Source organism: Notothenia rossii (genome assembly GCF_949606895.1).
Source record: "Notothenia rossii genome assembly, contig: scaffold_179, whole genome shotgun sequence".
Taxonomy (NCBI): domain Eukaryota; kingdom Metazoa; phylum Chordata; class Actinopteri; order Perciformes; family Nototheniidae; genus Notothenia; species Notothenia rossii.
This window is the reverse complement of record NW_027639517.1, coordinates 68,286-74,540: the sequence shown is the minus strand read 5'-3', so window position 1 is coordinate 74,540 and position 6,255 is coordinate 68,286.

Sequence of the window (6,255 nt, the reverse complement as noted above, 5' to 3'; positions counted from 1 at the left end):
TTGGAGAAAACAAAAAGGCGGGCCCCCCCCAACACAAATAGTCACGTGATGGGCCAAGTTTACATTTTGTAACACTTCCATGTACTAGGTTGCTTTTAATGAGGAGTAGATAATAGATAATATAAATAGAAAAAACAAAATCAAATTAATAAAGCCGGCATTTTATTAAACATTCATACAACACTTTCACAAACCCCTCATCCACCCCAGTGAAACCCAATCTGCTCTCATTGACAAAAGAACAATAATTGAACCCGGGTAGTCTGTAGTTTCTCTCTCTGGTAATCCAATGACCATCAGTCCTTTCTCTGGAGAGAGGAATCCTTTCGAATCCTTTCTCTTGTGGGGAAAAGACAAAAACTGCAGCTCCAAACACTTTTGTCGGTTCTGCTAGTTCCTGGTTCGCCGCAGCATCAAAGAAACATATCATCAAACAATTTGATCACTGCCCACACACAGGGCCCACACCCAGCTGCCACTGCTCTTCCTCTCCTCCCTCATATGCAGACTCTGCTGCCCCAGCACTGCCCCCAGTGGGAGCTGCTGGTTATTACAGGGTCTAAAACTCACTGCATTATTTGAGTGGGTTACATTTTATTAAAATACATCGATATGAACGTGAGCATTCCTTTGCTAGAACAGTGATAATACAGCAATGCTCCATCAGTCTGTGCTCAAACTGAAGGAGAAGGAAACATCCATTACAGTTCAATGGATGTTTCCTTCTGCACTTCCTCTCACGACAGCACGGCATGTTTGCTTTTCTCTTTGAGGGAAATAGTTTTGTTGAAGCTGTTGTCGGCCTGTGGGAAAATGCAATCATAAGAAATTACTGCAGATAGAGCCATAAGAAACAATGCAACTGATTATTTAATGTGTGATGTTGTTTTTATTGGCAATCATTGGAGCAGCTCTCCCTTGAGAAAGAGATCTAGGATCTCAATGGGACCAATCTGGTTGAATAAAGGCTTGAAATGTAAGCTTTGTTAGTTCCAGGTTTAATATGTGCAATAAATTCATTTCAATAAGTTTGGCAGTAAACATTGAACCAGTCCGGCCCTCGACTCGTACCCATTTTTAAATTTGGCCCACTGTGTATTTGAGTTTGACCCCCCTGATTTAAACAGTCCTTCAGCGCCACTCGATGACGTAGCATCCTTGAAATAGTGGCTCTGGAGGAGCCTTCCTCGACATGGAGAAACACCCAGTGTTTCCTGACTGACACACACACACACACACACACACAGAATAACTATTAGGTCTGAATGAGACCTTAGAGCGCTTTCACTAAATAAATAATGAAAGTTAACCTTGTTTTGACTTTGCATCGGTGTATTAATATCGGTGTATTAATGTCGGTGTATTATGGGGTTAATATCGGTGTATTATGGGGTTAATATCGGTGTATTAATGTCGGTGTATTATGGGGTTAATATCGGTGTATTAATGTCGGTTTATTAAGGGGTTAATGTCGGTGTATTAATATCAGTGTATTATGGGGTTAATATCGGTGTATTAATGTCGGTGTATTATGGGGTTAATATCGGTGTATTAATGTCGGTGTATTAAGGGGTTAATGTCGGTGTATTATGGGGTTAATATCGGTGTATTAATGTTGGTGTATTATGGGGTTAATATCGGTGTATTATGGGGTTAATATCGGTGTATTAATGTCGGTGTATTAAGGGGTTAATGTCGGTGTATTATGGGGTTAATATCGGTGTATTATGGGGTTAATATCGGTGTATTAATGTTGGTGTATTATGGGGTTAATATCGGTGTATTATGGGGTTAATATCGGTGTATTAATGTCGGTGTATTAAGGGGTTAATGTCGGTGTATTATGGGGTTAATATCGGTGTATTATGGGGTCAATATCGGTGTATTAATGTTGGTGTATTATGGGGTTAATATCGGTGTATTAATGTTGGTGTATTAAGGGGTTAATGTCGGTGTATTATGGGGTTAATATCGGTGTATTATGGGGTCAATATCGGTGTATTAATGTTGGTGTATTATGGGGTTAATATCGGTGTATTAATGTTGGTGTATTATGGGGTTAATATCGGTGTATTATGGGGTTAATATCGGTGAATTAATGTCGGTGTATTAAGGGGTTAATGTCGGTGTATTATGGGGTTAATATCGGTGTATTAATGTCGGTGTATTATGGGGTTAATATCGGTGTATTATGGGGTTAATATCGGTGTATTAATGTCGGTGTATTAAGGGGTTAATGTCGGTGTATTATGGGGTCAATATCGGTGTATTAATGTTGGTGTATTATGGGGTTAATATCGGTGTATTATGGGGTTAATATTGGTGTATTAATGTTGGTGTATTATGGGGTTAATATCGGTGTATTAATGTTGGTGTATTATGGGGTTAATATCGGTGTATTAATATCGGTGTATTATGGGGTTAATATCGGTGTATTAATGTTGGTGTATTATGGGGTTAATATCGGTGTATTATGGGGTTAATATCGGTGTATTAATATCGGTGTAGTATGGGGTTAATATCGGTGTATTATGGGGTCAATATCGGTGTATTAATGTCGGTGTATTATGGGGTTAATATCGGTGTAGTATGGGGTCAATATCGGTGTATTAATGTTGGTGTAGTATGGGGTTAATATCGGTGTAGTATGGGGTCAATATCGGTGTATTAATGTTGGTGTATTATGGGGTTAATATCGGTGTAGTATGGGGTTAATATCGGTGTATTATGGGGTTAATATCGGTGTATTAATGTCGGTGTATTATGGGGTTAATATCGGTGTATTATGGGGTCAATATCGGTGTATTAATGTCGGTGTAGTATGGGGTTAATATCGGTGTATTATGGGGTTAATATCGGTGTATTAATATCGGTGTATTATGGGGTTAATATCGGTGTATTAATGTCGGTGTATTATGGGGTTAATATCGGTGTATTATGGGGTCAATATCGGTGTATTAATGTCGGTGTAGTATGGGGTTAATATCGGTGTATTATGGGGTTAATATCGGTGTATTAATGTCGGTGTATTATGGGGTTAATATCGGTGTATTAATGTCGGTTTATTAAGGGGTTAATGTCGGTGTATTAATATCAGTGTATTATGGGGTTAATATCGGTGTATTAATGTCGGTGTATTATGGGGTTAATATCGGTGTATTAATGTCGGTGTATTAAGGGGTTAATGTCGGTGTATTATGGGGTTAATATCGGTGTATTATGGGGTCAATATCGGTGTATTAATGTTGGTGTATTATGGGGTTAATATCGGTGTATTATGGGGTTAATATCGGTGTATTAATGTCGGTGTATTAAGGGGTTAATGTCGGTGTATTATGGGGTTAATATCGGTGTATTATGGGGTCAATATCGGTGTATTAATGTTGGTGTATTATGGGGTTAATATCGGTGTATTAATGTTGGTGTATTATGGGGTTAATATCGGTGTATTATGGGGTTAATATCGGTGTATTAATGTCAGTGTATTAAGGGGTTAATGTCGGTGTATTATGGGGTTAATATCGGTGTATTAATGTCAGTGTATTAAGGGGTTAATGTCGGTGTATTATGGGGTCAATATCGGTGTATTAATGTTGGTGTATTATGGGGTTAATATCGGTGTATTATGGGGTTAATATCGGTGTATTAATGTCAGTGTATTAAGGGGTTAATGTCGGTGTATTATGGGGTCAATATCGGTGTATTAATGTTGGTGTATTATGGGGTTAATATCGGTGTATTAATGTTGGTGTATTATGGGGTTAATATCGGTGTATTATGGGGTTAATATCGGTGTATTAATGTCAGTGTATTAAGGGGTTAATATCGGTGTATTATGGGGTCAATATCGGTGTATTAATGTTGGTGTATTATGGGGTTAATATCGGTGTATTATGGGGTTAATATTGGTGTATTAATGTTGGTGTATTATGGGGTTAATATCGGTGTATTAATGTTGGTGTATTATGGGGTTAATATCGGTGTATTAATATCGGTGTATTATGGGGTTAATATCGGTGTATTAATGTTGGTGTATTATGGGGTTAATATCGGTGTAGTATGGGGTTAATATCGGTGTATTATGGGGTCAATATCGGTGTATTAATGTCGGTGTATTATGGGGTTAATATCGGTGTAGTATGGGGTCAATATCGGTGTATTAATGTTGGTGTAGTATGGGGTTAATATCGGTGTAGTATGGGGTCAATATCGGTGTATTAATGTTGGTGTATTATGGGGTTAATATCGGTGTAGTATGGGGTTAATATCGGTGTATTATGGGGTTAATATCGGTGTATTAATGTCGGTGTATTATGGGGTTAATATCGGTGTATTATGGGGTCAATATCGGTGTATTAATGTTGGTGTATTATGGGGTTAATATCGGTGTATTATGGGGTTAATATCGGTGTATTAATGTCGGTGTATTATGGGGTTAATATCGGTGTATTATGTGGTTAATATCGGTGTATTAATGTCGGTGTATTATGGGGTTAATATCGGTGTATTATGGGGTCAATATCGGTGTATTAATGTTGGTGTATTATGGGGTTAATATCGGTGTAGTATGGGGTTAATATCGGTGTATTAATGTTGGTGTATTATGGGGTTAATATCGGTGTATTATGTGGTTAATATCGGTGTATTAATGTTGGTGTATTATGGGGTTAATATCGGTGTATTATGGGGTTAATATCGGTGTATTAATGTCGGTGTAGTATGGGGTTAATATCGGTGTATTATGGGGTCAATATCGGTGTATTAATGTCGGTGTAGTATGGGGTTAATATCGGTGTATTATGGGGTCAATATCGGTGTATTAATATCGGTGTATTATGGGGTTAATATCGGTGTATTAATGTTGGTGTATTAAGTGGTTAATATCGGTGTAGTATGGGGTTAATATCGGTGTATTATGGGGTTAATATCGGTGTATTAATGTTGGTGTATTAAGTGGTTAATATCGGTGTATTATGGGGTTAATATCGGTGTATTAATGTCGGTGTATTATGGGGTTAATATCGGTGTATTATGGGGTCAATATCGGTGTATTAATGTCGGTGTATTATGGGGTTAATATCGGTGTATTAATGTTGGTGTAGTATGGGGTTAATATCGGTGTATTAATGTTGGTGTATTATGGGGTTAATATCGGTGTATTAATGTTGGTGTATTATGGGGTTAATATCGGTGTATTAATGTTGGTGTATTATGGGGTTAATATCGGTGTATTAATGTTGGTGTAGTATGGGGTTAATATCGGTGTATTAATGTTGGTGTATTATGGGGTTAATATCGGTGTATTAATGTTGGTGTATTATGGGGTTAATATCGGTGTATTATGGGGTTAATATCGGTGTATTAATGTTGGTGTATTATGGGGTTAATATCGGTGTATTAATGTCGGTGTAGTATGGGGTTAATATCGGTGTATTATGGGGTTAATATCGGTGTATTAATATCGGTGTATTATGGGGTTAATATCGGTGTATTAATGTCGGTGTATTATGGGGTTAATATCGGTGTATTAATGTTGGTGTAGTATGGGGTTAATATCGGTGTATTAATGTTGGTGTATTATGGGGTTAATATCGGTGTATTAATGTTGGTGTATTATGGGGTTAATATCGGTGTATTATGGGGTTAATATCGGTGTATTATGGGGTTAATATCGGTGTATTAATGTCGGTGTATTATGGGGTTAATATCGGTGTATTAATGTTGGTGTAGTATGGGGTTAATATCGGTGTATTAATGTTGGTGTATTATGGGGTTAATATCGGTGTATTAATGTCGGTGTAGTATGGGGTTAATATCGGTGTATTATGGGGTTAATATCGGTGTATTAATATCGGTGTATTATGGGGTTAATATCGGTGTATTAATGTCGGTGTAGTATGGGGTTAATATCGGTGTATTATGGGGTTAATATCGGTGTACTAATGTTGGTGTATTATGGGGTTAATATCGGTGTATTAATATCGGTGTATTATGGGGTTAATATCGGTGTATTAATATCGGTGTATTATGGGGTTAATGTCGGTGTATTATGGGGTTAATATCGGTGTATTAATGTCGGTGTATTATGGGGTTAATATCGGTGTATTAATATCGGTGTATTATGGGGTTAATATCGGTGTATTAATATCGGTGTATTATGGGGTTAATATCGGTGTATTAATATCGGTGTATTATGGGGTTAATATCGGTGTATTAATGTCGGTGTATTATGGGGTTAATATCGGTGTATTCATG